This window comes from Ovis canadensis, chromosome 3, assembly GCF_042477335.2.
Source record: "Ovis canadensis isolate MfBH-ARS-UI-01 breed Bighorn chromosome 3, ARS-UI_OviCan_v2, whole genome shotgun sequence".
NCBI classification, from domain to species: domain Eukaryota; kingdom Metazoa; phylum Chordata; class Mammalia; order Artiodactyla; family Bovidae; genus Ovis; species Ovis canadensis.
Genome location: NC_091247.1, coordinates 159702101 through 159723504, shown reverse-complemented (window position 1 = coordinate 159723504; position 21404 = coordinate 159702101). Strand labels below are relative to the sequence as shown.

Sequence of the window (21404 nt, the reverse complement as noted above, 5' to 3'; positions counted from 1 at the left end):
TCTCATTAGTGAAGAGACCAAGGAATCTAGGTCCCAGGGTTTAACTTTCTTTTACTTCTTAAAAAAATTCACTGATAAATCAGCATCCACTTAACCTTCTGGTAGATTGATCACCAGATATATTTTTGAGAAATGAGAATGGTCATAACCAGCTCTAATTATCTTTATCATGGGTGAAAGATGTGAAAAGCTCTTTGATAGTTCCTAGCATGATTCTTTCACATCAAGCCACTCCATAAACGTTGATTGAAAGAATTCCTTCATGTCGATGCCATTGCAGCTTGTTTTCTGGGTGGTGTGCATTGTAGGATGACCCCACATCATAAGGGTATCCTTGTGATAAACGGACAGGCAGCTTACCACCATTGGGCATCCGGCTTTCCTAACACTGTGCCCCCAGAGTGGAGAGAGTGAAAGAAAAAGAGAGGAATTGGAATCAGAATCACGTGCATCTGAGCCCCTACCTCAGCAGCTCCTTCTGGTCCCTGAGGGTCTCCAGGCTCGGAGAGTTTTGTGTAGTGTTGGCCCGAGAGACGGTTGTCCTTTGGACAGCTCAGCTGTGTCTGTCTCCTCACCGAAACAGCATCCGATTTTGTTCAGATGTAGCATTTGCCTTCCCTCTGTGACATCCTTGGGTTAATCACGTGCTTGCTGGCCAGGATATGTAAATAAAACTTGGCTACAAAACACTTAAAGGATTATGAAGCAATCTTGCTTAATAGTAGTGAAACAAAACAAAACACCACTCCAGCAAATCCTCGTGTGTGCTACTAAGTCATGGAAAGATCCAGTTATGACTGGAACTGTCCTGGCCTGAGTATTGTCCTAGACTCAGAAAGAGAGAGGGAGGGAGAGAGAGTGGGGGAGGATGACAGGGAGAGGAGAAACTGTGCTGCAGACAGCCCCAGCATGCGATCCCTGTAGGCAGTTGCTAATGAGGACGCGGAGCTGGTGGAGGGAGCCTGCTAATCCGGGGAACCCGCCTTTCCCACCCGTGCTGGGATGACTGAGTCACCGCCGCTTACACATCCTTGAACTGCACACCTTTTCCTGTGTGCTCAGAGGTGGCCTGGACCCAGGGAGGACCTCCCCAGGAGGTTGCAGTCTGCAGAATGAGAGATTCAGATGTGTATGCCTGTGGCAGGGGGGTGTTCCTGTGTGGGTTTGCAGTTAAAGCTGTCCATCTCCTGTCCCTGGCCGGTTGCTAGCACAGGACCACGAAGCATCCCCTTCCAACTTGTCTATCACCAAAGCTGTCTACTCTGACCGGAGGGAAACGAGCGTGGAAACCCCAGGTGGCTCTGCGTGCCAAGAGCAACCTTAGTCAATGAGAGAGCTCAGCAGATGGCGGGGTCCTGCGTGCCGACCTTTCTGCTGCTCGTAGAGAATCATGTGCTGCTATTTCTGTGGCTTCTGCCAATTGGCCCCTGCCCACCTTTTCTGTTCATACTAAAGCGGCCAGGAACTGAGCGAAAGAGGAAGCCTCCTCGGCTGTGCTCCGGGCTGCTCTGCCAGGAGTGCGTCTGTAGTAGGTCCAGCAGCAAAAACAAAACAGGGCAGAGCCGGGGGAGGCCCCGGCCAGAGCAGCTGAGCGTGGAAACAAAGAAGCCCGCCAGCAGCAGCAGCCGGCTGTGGAATGTCAGGCTAGAAGGGAACTTTCAGAGTGGCCACATTGTCTCCAAGAAGGGAAACTGAGGCCAGAGAGAAAGTAACAATATCTGGGCAGTGGCTGAACCAGGTCTGCTGAGGACCTGTCCACTCCGCTGCTGGATTTTAGTAGCTCTGGGGTTGACAGTGCAGCCCTGGACAACTTGCTTAGTCTCCCTGACCTCAGTCATCTCATCTATAAAATGGGAATGAGACTAGATCCTCCCTCCTCCTACGAATCGCTCTGAAAATTAAATGCGGAAGTGTAAGCGAAAGCACTTGGTGGCGTGCCTGGCCATTAGGAAGTGCTCAGTACACGTTGGCTTGTCTCCTATGATCGGGGGCTTGAGATGCCACTGAAGAAAGAGAGAGAGATAGGGAATTGTTCCCTACATATCTGATCTGTGAAATGTTTTATAATTTGAAAGCCTTTCCCAAGGAGAGGTAAACACATTTGATTAAGACCAGGCTGATTTTGTGATTTTGCTCAGTGATGATGTGATTGGAATGTTTAATCAAGCAGCAGACTCCCCCTTCCAGGAAGAGCCCAACTGTAATAACGAGGAGGAAGCGAGTAATGTGAGAGCCCTGGAATTGTTGCCGGTCAGACTTCCTGAATGCAGGGTTTATCCCCTTTGTGAAAGCCAATTCTGAACCTTCCTGACTGAGAGTTTAGAATTGTCGGCTTCGAAGTTACATTCTGACTGAAAAATGCTTCCTAAAAGCTGAGGAATTGCTCTAGGGGTAAAAGAAGGGAGGAAGTGGGGAATAATACTGCATTTTGCAGAAAAGACTAATGATAGATGATTTTGCCCCCTTAGGCCCAGGTGTAAGGAAGGAATTAGGAACCAGCTTCCCTTCACTTCACTTTTAACAACACTTAATTCCCGAAGTGCTTTACATCAAGTTCTGACACCAGCTGGTTGGGAATCAGTTAGAGATCACAGTACAAGAACAGTGACCCTCGTTGGAGTGTCAGGTATTGTGCAAAAGCACACTGTATTTGTAATCCCACTTCATTTCCACAACAGCCCCATGAAACTTTTCCCTGTTTTGCGATGAGAAAAGTGAAGCTTGAAGAAGTTAAATAACTCACCCAAGATCATGCAGCTAGTAAACGCTCCCCTGCTCTTAGCCAGTGTGCCATGCCCTGCTGCTGCTGCCGCCATGCCCTGCTTTCCTCCTGATGGTAACCTTACTTCTAACCTGAATCTCTGTGGCCTGCCGTTTTTTTTTTTTTTTTTTCCACTGTAAATTTAGGACTGGGCTACATTCTTGCCAAGGCTACTTCTTTCAAAATTCTAAATATTTCCAGAAAGAGGTACAGTTTATAATAAGGAATCTTACTTTCCAAATAAATTCTACCCTATTAAAATCAAAGGACCAGTTGCCTTTCTTTTTTTTCCTCTTTTTTGGTATGTATGTGTCATTCAAGTTACAGAATTCAGAAAGGGATTAAAAACTAGGAAAAACTGTCATGTGATATTTTGATATATGTGCAAGCCCAATGACTCTAAGGAAAAAGGAACATTTTTACAAAATTACGCCTGCCCAGTTGATCCTGATAAGTTTAATTGTTTAATCCTGATAAGTATATCAATGCACAGGAATTTCTCCTTTTGTTGTCAGAAGCAAATGGTAAACTTTATTTGTGCTGGCCTTTATTTCAAGGAAGACTATGTGTTTATGCATATTATAATAATTTATACCCCCAAGGTAGGCCATCTAGATATCTCAGCATTATTACTTTACTAAGGGAAATTTCTCTATCAAAAATTTTTATGTTCTAGTGGAATTATGCCTCTAAGTTCTCAATATTTATCAGTATCTTTGAAATTTTGTTAGTTAGCCTCATCGAGATTACTGTGTGCTAATAATCACTAGCTGTGAGGCCTTGGACAATTTTCTTAAGTTCTCTGAGCCTTAGTTACTTCAGCCACAAAATGGGAATTATAATGGGGTCATCATATTATTATAAAGAATTGTTAAGAGCATTAAATGAGTTAATTTTGTAAAGTGCTCCAGATTGTTCCTGACACACAGTATTAACTAATATTTTTAATCACTGATCACTTTCAAACAAATTTGCTAAGAATTGTATCCATAAGTTTTCAATCATAATGAGGCTTCAGCTTATTCTATTTGTATTGGTATTCAGCATTATAAAGTTTGGTTTTTTCATTTCTCACTGATGTCTATAAATTGCATTTACTTAGAAAGGCTGTTAAGAAACTTTCATATTTCTTTTACTTCATCTTCTCTTTAGTAAGTGGTGACTTACTGTTTATTTTATCCTTCGAATTTTATCTAGAGCAGCTTTTGACTTTAAACTGTGACATATAATGCATCAAATTACACTCATTGAATTGATTTATTCTGAACTGCAGATTATTTTAGGTAGAATTTGCCCTCATTTTTTTTCTTGGTGTCCAAGTTTCAAAGAAACATGTTTTTGGTCCTAGTCATGGTAAATAGTGGGTTTTTAAATGACATCATGAGATACATATTTCTCAGATACAAAAGTTTGTTGTTATGTTCTTTTGGCCAGAAAAGACTCCTCTTCCTGGGAAATGTAGCCACAGAATGCTGGGTTTGAGTTTTATTAATATCCTTGTAGATTGAAAACAAAATGTTTTCCCTCCCCGTTTTTGTTCTTTTCCATTTGGCAAACCCGGTGATTTGCCGCATGAGCCAATGTGTGTCTCATTTGCTTATTTTCTTGTGCACTAGCAGCCCTGGTGATGTCATCTGGAATGTGTACAGTCCCTGGGAATAAATAACATGTTGGAACAAAGTTTTCTTTGAGGCAGCAGAAGCATTCATGCACCTTACAGTACACTCTGGGCTTCCCAGGTGGCTCAGTGGCAAAGAATCCTCCTGCCAACGGAGCAGACGCACGTTCAATCCCTGAGTCCGGAAGGTCCCCTGAAGGAGGAAATGGCAGCCCACTCCAGTATTCTTGCCTGGAAAGATCCTATGGACAGAAGAGCCTGATGGGCTACAGTCCATGGAGTCACAAAGAGTCAGACACGACTGACGCACATGCGCACACACACACACTGCACTTTAAATAACCCAATTTCCTTGTTAAAAAGTAACGTCAAAAAAAAAGTAACGTCAAGGCCACCGCCTCTCCATATTTCTTGCTTCAAATAATAATAATCACAACAATGATATGTGAAGATTTTTATTATAACTATTGATTATAAATTGAGAGCCACATTTTCAAAATTATCTTAAAATATGACCTGATGATATCAAATATCTATACTATGAAAATGTCTTTTAAAAAAACCGAATTACTAGGTTAAAAGATCAGACAACTTAAACTTGGCTTATGTAAATATCTCTGTTACTCTGTTGTTCCCATTCTTAAAAATGATTCATTGACTAGAACAAGTGCCATTTTTTATGAGTTACAGTGCTGCAAGGAATTCAAACTGTTTTCAAGCTGACGGTTCACTGAAGGTTAAGGATTCTCTGGCATCCTTAGTCCCTGTTTTGTCCTCCTGATGGGGGGTTTCTTTTGAGTCATCATTCTTGCAGGGAATTGCTGAGAAGTACGTTGGCTAGAAGACAACACAGAGGTATTTGGGGAAGGAGGCAGATATCCAACCAGGGCATACCATTGAATTCTAGTGATATTTCCAGACAAAGCTTCTCAGTTTGCCAACGAAAAGCCAACTGGCAGTGGTCACTTTCACTCTCTGCCTTATCTGGAACACATTCTCGCTGTTTCAAGGCACAGTCCATTGAATTCCTCACTTCCTGTTTCATGCACTGCCTTCCTCTTGTACCCCTTAATAAGTAAGCAAAGACTCTCTTAACCAATAGGTTAGATTATGCAATTCTTGTGATTTTTAATGACTTTGAGCTCATGTAGAAAGTAATGCCTGTTTCTCATGGCCCAGAATTATAGAAGGCCAATTACCTCACGCTATTTATTTGGTGATTTAAGTGATGTCTTTTCTATAAAGAGCTCATTACACAGACGGCCCCTGTGCAATCAGTGTTACTTTAGTGGGGAGTTCCAAAGACGGAAGTTTGATGCCGTCTCCTAAGGCCAGCTCTACGAAAGCAATGAAAATCGTAACTTTTCTTTTTAAAGGTGGCGTTCCAGTATGGAAGAATATTAAGAAAGATATTTTATGCTTGGACTCTGTGCAGTTCTAAAAGTTTTAAAGAACCATAGTCAGATCTTAACTTTGATAATTAAAATAATTGAACAGTGAAGATTTCCTGGAGTTTAATCCCTAGGACCTCTATGGTAAGATATCCGTACACAATACAACCTGACACAGATAAGCTTTAAAAAAAATGTTTTTAATTTATTATTTTAATTGTGCCTTCCTTGCATTTGACCCACACAAGGCATTTTTTGACTTTTGCTTGGCTGCTTCTTGATCTCTCCCACTTACACAGACACATACACACACCCCTTCACAAAGACTACTAGAAATAGTAGTTGTTTTTTCTAAGGTTATTAATAACCTTTTCCATAGTGGTTTAGGGGCATAAGATGTCATGCGTGAGTAAGGGAGGCACAGATTATTTTCATCAAAAGAAAACACTGAATAATATGTTGTTTACATCTTTCACTCATTGATTCCTTCACCAGTATATATAGAGTGTCTCAGAGCACTAGACATTTTGATCAAATTATCTCGCACAAACTTTAGCAAAGATGACTCTAGGAACCATGGACCAACATCCCTTTAGAGATGCACTCAGCCCAGCTTATCTGACTTCAGAGTCTGTGTTCTTTCTCCCAGTGGTGAGCTGCCCTCCACGTGCATACTAGCAAGGACAACACACCTGATATCTTGTTTTATTATACTACTCAATTCTACTGGCACCCGACTCCAGTCTACACCAAAATAGCCAAAGTATTAAACATTTCTTAAAAGAAATATTAAATGTGCCCATTTTAATCTCCTGAACTTTTTTTATTATTCTTGTTACATAAATGCCAGTATCTCAATTAGATATTTAAGGCTTCTTTAATTTGGATTTTGGTAAGATTTATTGTTGTAATTAGTACAGTGTCACCATTGTTTTTTTCTTTTCCCCCTCAAGTTCCAAGAAAGAAAAAGGGCTTTTCTTTCAACAGATCAAACAATCCTCAGTGCACTACAGGCTGCCTTGTTAACTGGCATTTGTTCCTTCTCTTTCCCAACAAAATAATCTTAGATGCACTATAGATGGTCAGACAACCTGATTTAAACCTTTTGGGTTGGCCAAAAAGTTTGTTTGGGTTTTTTCATAAGCTGTAACTTTTCACCAACCCAAAACATGGGTAGTAAATAACTATCAATACACACAGATAAAAAGAGATGAGTACTTTAAAGAGTTTCCATTCCAAGAACGCTACCTGAAAACCCAGTACACAAAGCCAAAGAAGTGTAGGACAGAATATTTTAGCTTTGCAGGATGGTGAATGAATCAGAGTAGGACTTTACCTAGGCAGATAGGTAGGTGATTGTGTGTGTGTGTGTGCTTAGTCGCTCAGTCATGTCTGACTTTGCAACCCCATGGAATATATAGCTTGCCAGACTCCTTGGTTCATGGGATTCTACTGGAGTGAGTAGCCACTCCCTTCTCCAAGGGATCTTCCCGACCTAGGATCAACCCTGTGTCTCCTGCATTGCAAGCAGATACTTTACCCTATGAACCACCATCATTCACATAATAGTACAATTCAGTGAAGTGGTACTCTTATCATCCCCTTTTTGCTGATGAAGAAATCAAGGCACAGATTGGTAAAGTAACCTACTGGGGACTTCAACAGTTGAATATTGATGAATAAGTGACAGAGCCAGGCAAAACAGGATGGCTTCAGAGCTATCCTCTTTGACCACCTGTTTTCTTCTATCACTCTGAAAAATCCTTCTGTCTTCTCCACTGGAGAAAATCCAGGCTCTCTCCCCGCAGTTCCTACTCATTTTACTTCTTCCACAGTTACTACAAAAGTAGATCCATACAACAACAACATTACCAACTCATAGAGTAATTAAGTAGCACAAAATCATACAAATTCCTCTAGGTTAATTTTATCAGCAAAAACACTAAGCAAGGTGAGAGTCGGCCAGATCTTGGAAATTATTATGCTGTGAAGTTAGTAGTTACTAAGTACAGGCCACTGTAGAAGTATAGCACTTAAAACATTGTATTATCCCACTCTGTTCAACTCCAGTAGGACAGAGAGCATGTTTATTTTATCTTTGTATGTCCAGGCCTTAACACAATGCCTGAGACACAATATCTGCTGCTGCTGCTAAGTCGCTTCAGTCGAGTCCGACTCTGTGCGACCCCAGAGACGGCAGCCCACCAGGCTCCCCCGTCCCTGGGATTCTCCAGGCAAGAACACTGGAGTGGGTTGCCATTTCCTTCTCCAATGCATGAAAGTGAAAAGTCAAAGTGAAGTCGCTCAGTCGTGTCCGACTCTTAGCGACCCCATGGACTGCAGCCTACCAGGCTCCTCGGTCCAAGGGATTTTCCAGGCAAGAGTACTGGAGTGGGTTGCCATTGCCTTCTCCGAGACATAATATCTACATAATTAATTATTAGTAAATAAGGATTGGACTGATTAATAGGTCTCGGTTTGGAGTCCTTTTAAATTCCTACTTAATCGTTCATTAATAGATTCTTGGAATTTGGCCAGTGCCACACAGAGTATCACCTGGCATTATTCTAAATATTATATTTCTTAAGATGAAAATCTTTCTTTAACAGCCTTTTATACTACCTACTCAAGCTAGCTAGCTAGTTGGTCTACGAACGTCCACATTGCCCACTCCCACTGTGCTTTTGGGTAGACCATAACTCCAGGGAGGGCTGTCCCTTCTTGGATTAGGATGAGATTGAAAGGACCATCTTCTGCTTCTCCTGTAGACTCTTGGATGTGAATTGGACCTTTCTCTCCTTCTTCTGCTGCCTCTTCCATGTCTTCCTCTTCCCAGCCATTGGGACAAATTTGTCTTTAATGCAAAGCATAGAAACTTCTTCTGACCCTGTTTTATTTCTTTTAGTGTAGTTAGTTTTCAATGTTGTCAGTTTCTGCTGTACAGTGAAGCCAACAGCTACATATATACATATATACCCTCCCTCCTGGACCTTCTACTCAACCCCCAGACCCCCAATCCCACCCATCTATGTCATCACAGAGCACTGAGCTGCTCACCCTTACACCTAATAGCCTATTTAGAAGCACTGTTACAGCAGGGAGTTTCCTGGTTTCACAATCTGTTTCTGCCTCTCAGAGGCCAAGCCTTGCTAGGTTCGTGGGAGATTTAGCCAGAAAACTGGCAAGGCAATTAGTCCATAGTTAACCACAACAATGAATGAACACAAAGAAATGCAGATGTGAGTAGGGGATAAACTTTAGGTGGTTCCATCAGTAGTGATTCATGATGTTGAGCTATAATAATGTTTTTCTCCATGTTCTCTCCCAGTTCCCTCTGTGACCCTAGAGCAGAATTTGGAGATGACTGTTGGGCTTGAGGGGGTGGTGGTTCTGTGGCCATAGCTGTGAAGGTTGGTTCAGTGGATGTTAATCTGGCTGATGCATACTTTAATAAACATGTGGTTGAAAGTGGCACTGTGTTCATTTAGGGAACAGTGGTAGCCTACAGTCCCTGGGGTCACAAAGAGTCGGACACAACTGAGCAACTAACACTATAGAAACTAGGGACTGTATAGTTAAGAGAGTGGCTTGAACATTAAAAAGCCCAAGACGGCAGAAGAGTAGTTTCTGGCTCCTCCACATTTGGGCTGCAGAATCAGAGTAGAGAGGGAAGAGGCAGGACCGCTAGGCTGGCCTCCAGCCTAAGCATGGCCTTCCTTGGCTATGAAACCATGGAGGCCACTTCTCTCATCCCCGTGGGTCTCTTGCTTCCTCACCCCTGATAACGGGCAGTCCTATCTCAGGAGTATTCCTTGAGAGTGTGAATCTAAAGTGCCCAGCCCCACACCTTGCACAGAGGCTGTACTCTTGAGGCATCCATTCTCTCCAGCTTCTTCGTTTTGTGTCCCTCTGCTGACTTTTGTACCCTTCTGCCCACTCGTTCCATTCAGCAATCCTGAGTTGTACAAGAATGTGCCTCCTTGTGTCCTGGTTGCGGAGTAAAGCGCCCTGGCTCTCCAGCGGCTCTCGCCCTGATGCTCTTGGCTGGGAGACAGGGGCTGCTGGCAGGAGCCTGAGAGGGAACGCACCGTGGTAGCAGCAGGAAAGAATTTGGCAAGGAGGTGCTCGCCACATGATTGTGATTCATACTGTACTCGCGAAGTGTGGCAAGAGGGCTAGGAGAGGCTTTTAATGCCAGCGTACAGAGAGCAGAGACACTCATTTTCAAACATCGCATTCTTTTTATAGTACAGGCATGCCTCATAGGGAAAATATTGAACTTGGCCTGCCAGCACCACGAGAGTCGTCCCAACTGTGATTTTATTACTTGAGTCACTCCCTGAATCAGATACTGACTGCAGGGAGGAAGTCTTCTATTAAGGATGCTTTGAAATTGTGTTTTTAATTAATTAACACCAACTCTGGGCTGGTTTTTAATTTACTTCTAGCTGACTCTTTTTTTTTTTTCCCTCTCTTTTTCTTGCCGGAAACTTTTTTTTTTTTTAAGACATTTCCTGAAGGTCTCCGCTGGTTCATTTCTGAGTATGTTGGTGAAAGAGTCATCTGTGTCAGCTGAACAATGGGAGGGAACTCTTCAAAGTAGAGTTCATCATCTCTGAATGAATCTGATACATGGGAACAGCATAGTCAGAGCGGGGGTGGGGGGGGGTTGTGGTGGGAAGGGTCTTTAAGAAAAAAAAAAAGGTCTGGCATAATGCTTTTTGATCCCTTCAGCCGTCCTCAATTCATTCATCCTGTTGTTAAAACTTAAAACTGGAGCTGGCCAGCTGTTGGGAAAAGTCCTCCGTTTTATTTCAACCAAATGCTGCTGCCTCCTGGGGCTGGAAGGGGGCTGACTCCAAGCACAATTATAAATGTGTAGCTTTTTCAGGCGGCGGAAACCTACAAAATGGCCTTGATTCACAGGGCCCCTTTGGCTCAAAGGCTTTCTGCTTCCCGTGTGCCATAAATCTGTATCTGCATCAAAAAGTGTAAAGGCTGCAGTGTATGGAAGTCCCTCTTCCTCTGTGAGTGTGTCTATGACAGATTTATACTGATGGCTACCCCGCTGTACTCACAGATCCCTATTATAGTCATGCCCCACTAACTTGGCCCCCATTTCCTGGAGACAGGGAGACAAGGTCCAATGTGAAGGAAGGAGGGCTGAAATTACAGCTTCACTCACTAATTGCTGTTAGTACAGGAGGACCTTTAAGGGCCACGTTCTCTTTGCAGCCCCATCCACCGTCTCTTCCCGCCCTGTGTGGTTAAGCCTAAGAGCCCAGGCATTTACTGTCACCATGAGGTCTGCCAGGACAGGGCACTTCAGAACCTCACAGTGTCTGAGGACTGGCCAGACATACCTTTGCAAAGAAGAAATAACCTCTTCTGTTATCATTTTTTAATATCTCCAACGTGACGTCGTTTTCTTCCAGAGAGTACGTGTTAAAGAGAAGGATTGAGTCCACTTAGGTTCTGTATATTAGTATTTACAAACAGATGCAGAACAGAATTTGTTTTTGCAACTACCTCCTTCTTTGAGCTGTTTGTTCTTACAGTGTTCAGTGTCCTTTGAACATTGTAGATCTCAGAGCGATGGCTCGTTAGAACCCGCTTCTGTTCTATCTGCACCTTCGTGGTTTACAGCTTAACGACAGTCCCTATTGACAAAGAACTGAATCAGAGCTATGATTTCAAGTGTTAAGAAACTAAGTGGCAGACAGTTAATTGGTTGGATTTCAATGGGGGGACTGGGATCAATAGGGAAAGATGTTAGAACAGTTTGAGTTTTCTAAGCAGGAAATCTAAAAAGCAAGACTGACTGTCTGCCTTTCTGACTCCATTTAGAGTGTAGAGGGCCCTTTCTCCGCATTGTGTTATCATTGTTTTTGCCCAGAGTACTCAAATACACCACTAGCTGAAGTTGAAAGTTGCTACAGATATTTTTATTTTACTTTTTAAAAGTTTTATGTATTTTCTTCTGCGCTGGGTCCACATTGCTCTAGTTGCGGAGCTCGGGCTTTGCACTGCAGCGGCTGCTCTTGTTGTGGAACGTGGGCTCTAGGGCCTGTGGGCTCAGTAGCTGTGTTGCATGACAGGCTTAGTTGCTCCTGGAGTGTGGGATCTTCCTGGATCAGGGATCGAACCTGTGTCTCCTGCTTTGGCAGGCGGATTCTGTACCACTGAGCCACGAGGAAAGTCCTTTAATTCACTTTTTTAAAAAAATTGCAATACCATGAAGAAATGATATAGAAGAGTATAAAGTTACAGAGCCAACAATTGTGATGTTTTTGAACTTCCAGTTCTTATTCATTTTGCTTCTTTACCTTTGGCCAACTTAACGTGAGCATAGTTATGTGCTCCTAGTGTTTGTATTATATCCACTGCATTTTTTTTTAACATACTGAAGATTATGGCTTAAATAGAAAGTCAGATTGCCTTTTGAAAAGCTGAGTTTTAAAACTCCACCATCTGCTAGATTTGTGAAAGAGGATCTGGTAAATGAAAACTGTGTGTGTATGTGTGTGGTTTATTTTATAGGCACTGCATACTTCTTTGATGATCTGTTTTCCAAGCTCATTCTTATCTTTTAGAAGATGTTTCCAGGATTTATGCATTTGGCAAGATTTCAGAGAACTCTACAGTGGTGAAGAGGTACACTGCATTTATAGGCAATCCTGAATCAGGGTCGTTGAGAGAGTTTATCTGGTTCTGTGCTTAAATTTATTTCTGCTCTGGATATTTTTTCAAATGGATCTTTTTTTTTTTCTTGATTGGCGAGATGAAGCATTGTATTCATAAGATCTCTAATAATAGAGCTTTTCTAGTCCAGACGTAGGGGGAAATTTGCAAAATGCATCAGGAGAGTATGCCAGTTGTTTTTCAAGCTATCATGTACATTGAGAAATTATTGTATTCATTAGTGCTTGCAAAACTATATATTTAATGATGCAAAAGTAAAATTAACCTCTCCCCTTTGGTGCACAGATGTATAAACTTTATGGGAGTACACCCTAAGGTAGAGGCTTTTTGGAGTAACTCTTAGAAAGCACGGAGTTGGTCATAAACAGTGATGCAATAACCCTACAATTATGTATGCTCAATTATTTGGAGGGGAAATCTGGGGAAAGTGTTTTATATGGTTACATAGACAAACAGAAGTGAGGATGGAAAAACACAATCCAAAGGCTCGGATTTGTTGTGTCTACCCCAAATAGCATCCTGATACAAGCTTTATAATGCAAATCCACTGATACCAGTAAAATGGCATTTAAAACAAATAATAAAAATGAATAACATTTGCAAAGCAATAAAGATACCACCTTTGCAACCACTTTACTACAGTTTTGAAAAATGTTAGTAAATGGGTCTCTAAAGATGCAAATAAATAATATTTTATTAGATCTCAGCCCAGGAGAAAGGGGAGGAAAACCTTCAACTAGAATTACATGATTATTACTTTGCTCCTCCCTCAACCCAGAAAATGTTAAAATGGAGCATAAAATAAGTCTATAACAAGATTTATGAGGAAAGGTATTAGGGGCACATTGTGCAGAAAAGTCATTAAAATTGTTTGGGCTTGAAGAAGAGGAGGAAAAACCTTCTTAGAAAAATGAGAAATTCAGCTGCATCAAATGCCTACCTCAAGTGTACCTAAGGTTCAGCTCCATTTTCTATTAGGCAAGCTTCCTTGCACCAAACAAAACCCTAAGATTCTGTTTCCATCAGGAAAATTTGCTCAAAGAAATGATGTTGGCTTTGCATTCCTTCTGTCCGCTCTGGTAGATCCAGGCTATTGAAGAGTAGCAACAACGTAGGGCTGTAATTTTTGTATCCTTTAGGGGGTTTTCAGTAAAATTTTGCTGCTGTGTACAGAATAAAGGGGAATTACTGGTGTCCAGGTGCTCGTGCCTTAGTGTCCCTTCTTCGTCCTGTTTAGCCTTCCTGGTGGATTTTCTTTCTGGTTGGTTGTCCGCGTGTTTGGATAATCGTGACAACTCAGCATTATCCTGTATGTTTTGCTGCGGTCTGAGTTTGGTTAATACCTTTGATTCAGTATTCTGTGTTCTCCTCTCTCCTTGGCCAGTGCTTTTATGTTATGCTAAATCTCAGTGGATTCTGTCAGTCAGTTTGAGGGGGAGTGAGGGAATGTGTGTGTTTTCTTATCTGTCAAGTTTTAACTTGGACTTACTGTTTAACCAGGAAACTCTGCAGGACAAAGGAGATCTAACGAAAACCCTGTTCCTGTTGAGAATCTCCAAGGTTATGCAGTCGTATAAAATGGTGGTTTGGGAAGAAGCTCTGTAGTTCATCTTTATCCGAGTGATAGTTTGAGGGTGTTTTTTTTTTTTTTAAAGGAATGTTTCAAGGAGGTCTTTGAAAAACATTTTCTTCAAATGTTCATTGCATCTAAGGTCCCATTTTTGTCCTTTTATTTGCTCCAGAATACCGCCAGACTGCCAACAAAGGAAGGCCTGTACTCCCAGGAATTTTCTGCATTCCTCTCTGGAGTAGGCATTTTTCTCAGCTACAAAGGCCCTTTGGCGAATTCCCTCTAATCATTGGATTTACCCTGGGCTCTGATAGGTGCCATTCATGGACTTGATCTGCTGTTTGATGGGGCTGAGGCATTAATGGGATCTTTTCATGATAAACAAAACTGGGTAACATTACCAGAGGGGTCACAAAGCCGCTCTTGTCAGAGGTGTACTGCTTTCTCCCTCTTTCTCTTTCCATTTTTTTCCCTCCTTCCTCTTAGTCTTTTCCTTTCCTTTCTTTTTATGAATGTACGTTTCTGTCTGTGTGAAGCAGGGCCACTTCCAGAAGCAGATCTTCTGACCTTCGCTGTTGCTCACCAGTCAATGGCCAGCTACAGGTCTTTGCTGGGTGTAAGATGGTTCTATAAACTGATCTGCAGTAGCCCCGCAGCCTGCGGGGAGGTCTGTGTTTTCCTAATTGATTAAACATTGGAGGAACACTGCATGAAGAATATGGTTTAGAGATCTTTCTTACACGCTGGCATTTAAGTCCTGGGATTTGTGATGAATGAGGCTGTGGGAACCAACGCTTAAAGTGAGAATCTGACTCCATGTGGCTGCTCTGCCTGATGCACGTTATACCTCTAGCCTGTTGTCAGTGCCATGCTTTTTAGGGCAGTTTCCTGTTTGCTTCTGAGAGGAATGTAGAACCGGTTCGTCGAAACCTGATCCTTGCAAAATAGTACAGAAGTGAAAAGCGCAGATCAGATTTGTTTTAGGTGACACGACACTGGTTTTTGATGAAAAGAGACTATCCTCATGAGCTAGAGAGCGTGCAGTGATGTTATCTACATCATTTTATAAGCTTTCAGAAAAAAAAAAAAACTGTCTTATTTTGAATGGGAATCTTTGTGATGTAACTCGGGAGTAAGTAGAATTTTAGGCATCCTAATAGAGATATCCTGTTTATTTTCAACACATTGTGTTATATTCTGGCTTCATACTGGGGCCCAGGAAAAAGGACCAAAGAATGGTCAGGGAGAGCGCAGAGTGAGGAAGTGCATTGAACAGTGTTTTAAAATTCAGAAGGAGAAATGTAGTCCACTAGTTATGACTCTGCACTACCCCTGCAGGGGGCCTGGGTTCAATCCCTGGTTGGGGAACTAAGATTCTCCATGCCATGTGATAAGGCCAAAAAATAAAAAATAAATTAAAAAATAAAATTTAAAAGGGACGTTAGGACCAAGGTTGGTAGGTAAGGAATGATGCTTACCACTTCTCCTAAAGAAATAAGAAAGTTAAATGATCCATCCATAGAAAAGGACAGCACAGTGGTTACATGTTTCCACAAGCCATTTATGTCAATTCTTTAATCCTGATGTGTCCTGGTTAACTGTGGGTGTTCCATTATGGACCTCAGTTCCTACTAGGAAACAAACATATTAGGCTGCTTTCTAACTAAGATATGGTCATGCTGTTTCATAGCCCCCAAAGATCCCTCGCTTAGTAAGCTTTTTAATATACAGGTGCTGTAGTTCATGGAGAAGGCACTGGCACCCCACACCAGTACCCTTGCCTGGAAAATCCCATGGACAGAGGAGCCTGGTAGGCTGTGGTCCATGGGGTCGTGAAGAGTAGGACACAACTGAGTGACTTCACTTTCACTTTTTACTTTCATGTATTGGAGAAGGAAATGGCAACCCACTCCAGTGTTCTTACCTGGAGAATCCCAGGGACGGGGGAGCCTGGTGAGCTGCCATCTATAGGGTCACACAGAGTCGGACTCGACCGAAGTGACTTAGCAGCAGCAGCAGCAGCTGTAGTTCAAGTGGGGAAAGTTTGCCAGCCTGTACAACAGGATAGAGAATCATTATCTGCGGTAGATCAGTGTTTTATTCATTTTCTTTCAGATTTTGTTTTTTAATTATTGCTATTTGGGCTTCTCAAGTGGTGTAGCGGTAAAGGATCCGCCTGCTAATGCAGGCCAGGAGACACAGGTTTGATCCCTGGCTTGGGAAGATGCCCTGCAGGAGGAAATGGCAGCCCACTCCAGTATTCTTGCCTGGAGAATCCCGTGGACAGAGGAGTCTGGTGGCCTACAGTCCATGGGGTCGCAAAGAGTCGGACACAACTGAGCATGCATGCATTTGTTACAGTCAGTTCAATATAATCTATTGAAATCATAAACCAGTGTTCAAATCTGTTTTCAGTGACTTTTGCAACTGTTCAAAGTGGAGCTTCCGAGTCTCAATAGAAACCTACAGTGGCTGGTGTTGCCTGCTGAGCCCCATCATACCAGTTCCCAAAAGCCTAGCTAGGAATTTTTATTTTTTTCCATAAGGAAAGCTTCATGAGAGGCTTCTTTCACAGTCCAGTGGTTAAGACTGCACACTTCCACTGCATGGGGCACAGGTTCAGTCCCTGGCCGAAGAACTAAGATCCGGCATGCCATATAGTATAGCCAGAAAGTATTTTGTTGTTTTTTTTTTAACGGACTTCCCTGGTGGCTCAGATGGTAAAGCGTCTGTCTACAATGCGGGAGATCTGGCTTCAATCCCTGGGTCGGGAAGATTCCCTGGAGAAGGAACTGGCAACCTACTCCAGTACTCTTGCCTAGAAAATCCCATGGATGGAGGAGCCTGGTGCAGGCTACTGTCCATGGGGTCACAAAGAGTCGGACACGACTGAGTGACTTCACTTTCACTTTTTTATCTTATTTAATAGTCTGTGGTTTTACATATATGGTTATTGAATATATTCAATGTACTTTAAGGGCATAAATTTCATTTATATCTACTAGGGTCCCAGCCATAATGGCTATATTTTGAGCACCAACTGTGTCAAGCACTTGCTTCACATTATCCTTAATCCTCTGAGTCCCACTTTACAGGTGAGGAGCCTGAGGCTCAGTGCGGCAGCAGGGTTAGAGGGTAATGGAGCCAAATTCCAACTGCCTCAGGCAAACTGCAGTGGCTGTGTTCTTCCCCATCTGCCCTCTTGTCCATTCATTTATAACTCATGCTTCCAAACAGATGAAAACCTAACAATTTGGTCAAATATCCAAATGTTTCCAAATATCTGTATTTCATAGATTTTAGTTTATGACACGTTGGGGAGCAAGTCCTTTTCAATGTTTATTTATTCTCTATAGTACCTACATTTAACTGTCCCCTCCCCCCGCTAATGGCTCATATCCTTCTTTCCCCTGCTTCAGAATTCACCCATTACTTCATTGGCTTTCTTCCTTATCATCACAAGACACACACACTTGGGAAAATCTGCCTTATGATGTGATAATCGCAAGATATTTTCTGAATTGCAGAAGGTTTAAGTAGAGGAGGGTGAGGGCTTGAATCAACTTTATCTCTGGATGAGAAGAATTCTGGTCTGGGGAATTAAATGGAAGCGTTCTGGCCAAGTTTTGAATGCTTATTGAGGAAAAGCCTAATTCACTATCTATAGCAAATTCTCTACATTCTAGACATTTTACCACGGTCTGTAGCCTTTAGGATTCTGTAATTCTGCGGAGGAAAGTGATTATTTCCCAGATCGTGTTATTTTTATGATGAGAATTGGAGACTTTTTAATCTCTGGATAGTTTTCATTGTAATTTATAAACACCCCGCTGAATCTTAGGAAAGCTGGCGTTTCTAGTTCCATCATGAATGATCACATCTCCCTTCAACATTTCTGCCATCAAAGTAGCTCATTTCCTGATATTTGGGTTTTTCAGCTTCTCACAAAATCAGACATTGAGGCAGCTATGTGGGGACCTCAATAAAATGATAAGTAAATAAAATTACGATCCAAGGAAAGGGGAAAACGTTTGTCTCAGTCATCTGACTGTTTCGAGTTTTTCAAAACTCCAACTTACAAAATAATTATTTCACCATTGTAGATTTTGTTATATATGCAGTTTAGATTGTTTTACTAATTCCTGGTAGCAAATTAGGTCATACTTGCTCTGTTGACAATGAAAATGATTTGAATTGAATTCCCTTTGGGTTATTTCAGTCATTGCTACCTCCGAATATGATAGAAAGAATGGTAAATGTCAGTCTCTACATTCTTTAGTAGAGCTTTCCTGTATTCCACATTTTATATAGTGAGATTTTGCTGTGAAAATACTAGATCTTCGGATGTGAAATAGCTTAGCATTTCTCACACTGCGATTCCAGGGATTCATTTCTGTGCCCAAGATAGGCTCCGGTTCCTCTCCTCAAAATTCCTTCTCAGGGTGTTATCAAACTGGATAGAATCTGTTCCTTGTTGAGAGCATAGCCGCGCACTGGAGATCAGAGCTTATCAGATAAGAATCTCACGCAGGGTTCAGGTAGGAACCAGACACATGGCATTAACGCTACCACAGTGAAATCACATCAACTGCCAGTCAAGGACCAGCAGTGTCAAAGGAGATTGACGACTCTGTGAACTGTAATGCATGCCTAGAGCAGGCCACAGAGAACATGGCCACAATTTTATGGCTTTCAAAATCTGCCCCATTTTTGTATCAGAAGCTCCAGTCATTTCTGGAGACTCACTAAATTCCACCTGCTCACAGATAAAGCTGGATAAATCCACACCCTAGCCAGAGCAATTAAGGGAGATTTTGTGGTGTGCTCACTTGAAGCAGATTATTAAATTATCAGGAATTTTGTGAGCTGGTTGTTACACACAACAGTTATTAAAAAGTTAAGGTATGTACACATATAATGAAATATATTAAAAAGAAAGTTAATACACAAAGATCATTATTTCCAAGTTTTTACTGGACTTTACTATTATTTATGCGCTTGAGGTTATTTATGTTTATCGTGTTCATCAAGAGAAAACAGTATGTAATGCATGCCTCTCTTCCAGCCCTACATTCAGTGATGACACAGTGTGGTAGCTTGAAACTGACCACAGTGGGAACACTTATGTTACAGAATCTGAAAAATGCTACAAATAGAGCTTGACATATTGTTTTGATGATTGTCCAGATTTCAGATACGATTATTGACAACATTTTAACAGTTAGGTTAAATTTAAGCATGCTGTGTCTGTAGCCTTCATTGTGAATAGAGAAAAAAAAATGAGGAAATGTTTTTCAACTCTTCAGGAACTATTATCTAATTCAGCAAAGAAATTACTCACATTATTGATGACTGAGTGAAGTTCATTGTTTCACTTTGGTCTTACTTGTTAGTATAAATGAAAATATCAACCTGTATTTGTGTTGGAACTGCATTTGTTAATAGCATGGCTCTTTCTTTGCTAAATTGAATAGGAATCAAGCATGCGTTTGTAACCTGATTTTGTGACACTATATTTGGGGATAGAATTATAAAAAGTGATTATGAATTTTGTAAGAAATAGCAAGTCAAACCACAGTTACAGGTGTTTAGAATTAACAAACAGTATTTTATGTCTCACTATTATTATTTGAGATTGTTTGCAATACATTTTTCATATCACAAAATTTACAGTTAACTTGTGTAAGTGTAAATGTGCACACAGTTTTTTCACCTGGAGGGCCTGGAGTTAACCATTTACTAGATAATGGAAGACAGTAGAAGCTTTATGACCCGATTTCCATAAATCCTCCACAAATTTCTCTTGAGTCCTATTTTGAGGTCCTTGTCATTTCGAGGACGCCTGTGGAACTTTCAAACAGAATGAAAAGTCACACACGAGTACACACACATACACGCACACACACTTGCACCTTGGGGAATAAAGCTATCACCATGAACCTATTTAATCTTTGAAAATCTAATCAATACTTATATCTAGAATGCACTTAACTATTTCAGAAAACTAAGTCTTTTATGTTAGGCCCATAGAATAGTGTTTCAAGAATAGTAAAAATTGATGATTATATGAACTTTTTTTTAAATATCAGTTTCTTTTTTGAGAACCAATTAGGTGCCAGACTCTGTCCACAGAGACTTGGTCCTTGTTCTCTAGGTCAAGCTCAAATGTGTGTTCACAATACGGATCATCCCACTTGAAAGATATTTTTTTCATTCCAAATACATAGGAAAATTGGAGAATTGATGTGAATTTGTGAAGGCCGATGTTCATCTGAATTTGTTTTCCATAGACTGGTAACACTAAGTCAACACTATTGACCATTGGTTTTGTGTGGTATTCTGTAGCAGGCACATTCTTCAAAACTAATGTTTTAATAAATTCTGTGATCTAGATTCTGATATCTCCATTTTACACCAAAATGAGACATTTTACACAAATGTGTGCCTGCAATGCGGGATCCCTGGGTCAGGAAGATCCCCTGGAGAAGGAAATGGCAACCTACTCCAATACTCTTGCCTGGAAAATTCCATGGACAGAGAAGCCTTGTAGTCTAGAGTCCATGGGGTCGCAAAGAGTCGGACACGACTGAGCGACTTCACTTCACTTTCGTTGGAGATGGGATTTGAGTTTGGGTCTTCCTGATCCAAAAATTCTCTCTTTTCTGAAAAGGTTTTCACCCTGAGGCCCTAAGAAATAACACAAAACAAATACAAAATATATTCTTTCTTACATCATTCCTGAACACCCACAGAGCCTGGGGAAATGCTTTTCAACAAGTGTGAGGATAAAACCAAGTGACTTCTGGATGACCAGATTCATTTTCTGCCTTAGATAGCACAGCATGAGAAAACAGCTGCCCAGGAATGAGAGCATGGAACAGGAGACAGAGTCTTGAGATCTCTCTTTGGTGGAGAGAAAAGTGGGGAACCATATTTTGATCTTGCTGTTTATCTCTGATAACAACCAAGTCTTTGACCCACTGATACCGCAAGATACAGTTACTCCGCCCACAGTATGGTCTACTGCACTTTCTCCTCCCTCACTCTCCATCAATGTGCTGCTTAGCAAGCATTAACCCAATATTTTATATCTCAATTGTTTAAAGTAAAATGATCAGATAAACCAGGTTGTGTAGTTAGAAAATAAACCACACTGAGGTGTGATATAAAAGAAGAGAGAATATGTTATTTATAAATACTGATCCAAGATATACGTGTGTATATATATATATATATATATATATATATGTTGGTTTTTTTTTTTAAGAAATAAACATCAGGACATGTGATATCACTGGAAATACTGTCTCCCTTTAGTTGCTTTATAGCTCCCTGTATATTGATCTGGATTTTTTTATTTAT

At 41.3% G+C, this 21404-nt stretch overlaps 1 protein-coding gene and 1 long non-coding RNA gene across 2 annotated transcripts in view; one reads left to right on the top strand and one right to left on the bottom strand.

The window, feature by feature from the left end:
• LOC138435850 (uncharacterized) overlaps positions 1–799 on the bottom strand; it is a 30943-nt gene extending 30144 nt beyond the window's left edge. Inside the window, exon 1 of the long non-coding RNA XR_011255276.1 lies at positions 465–799. This is a non-coding gene — a long non-coding RNA (uncharacterized lncRNA). The remainder of the gene's footprint in view (positions 1–464) is intronic.
• Positions 1–21404, top strand: part of HMGA2 (high mobility group AT-hook 2) — a 145226-nt gene that overhangs the window by 63152 nt on the left and 60670 nt on the right. The window lies entirely within an intron of this gene.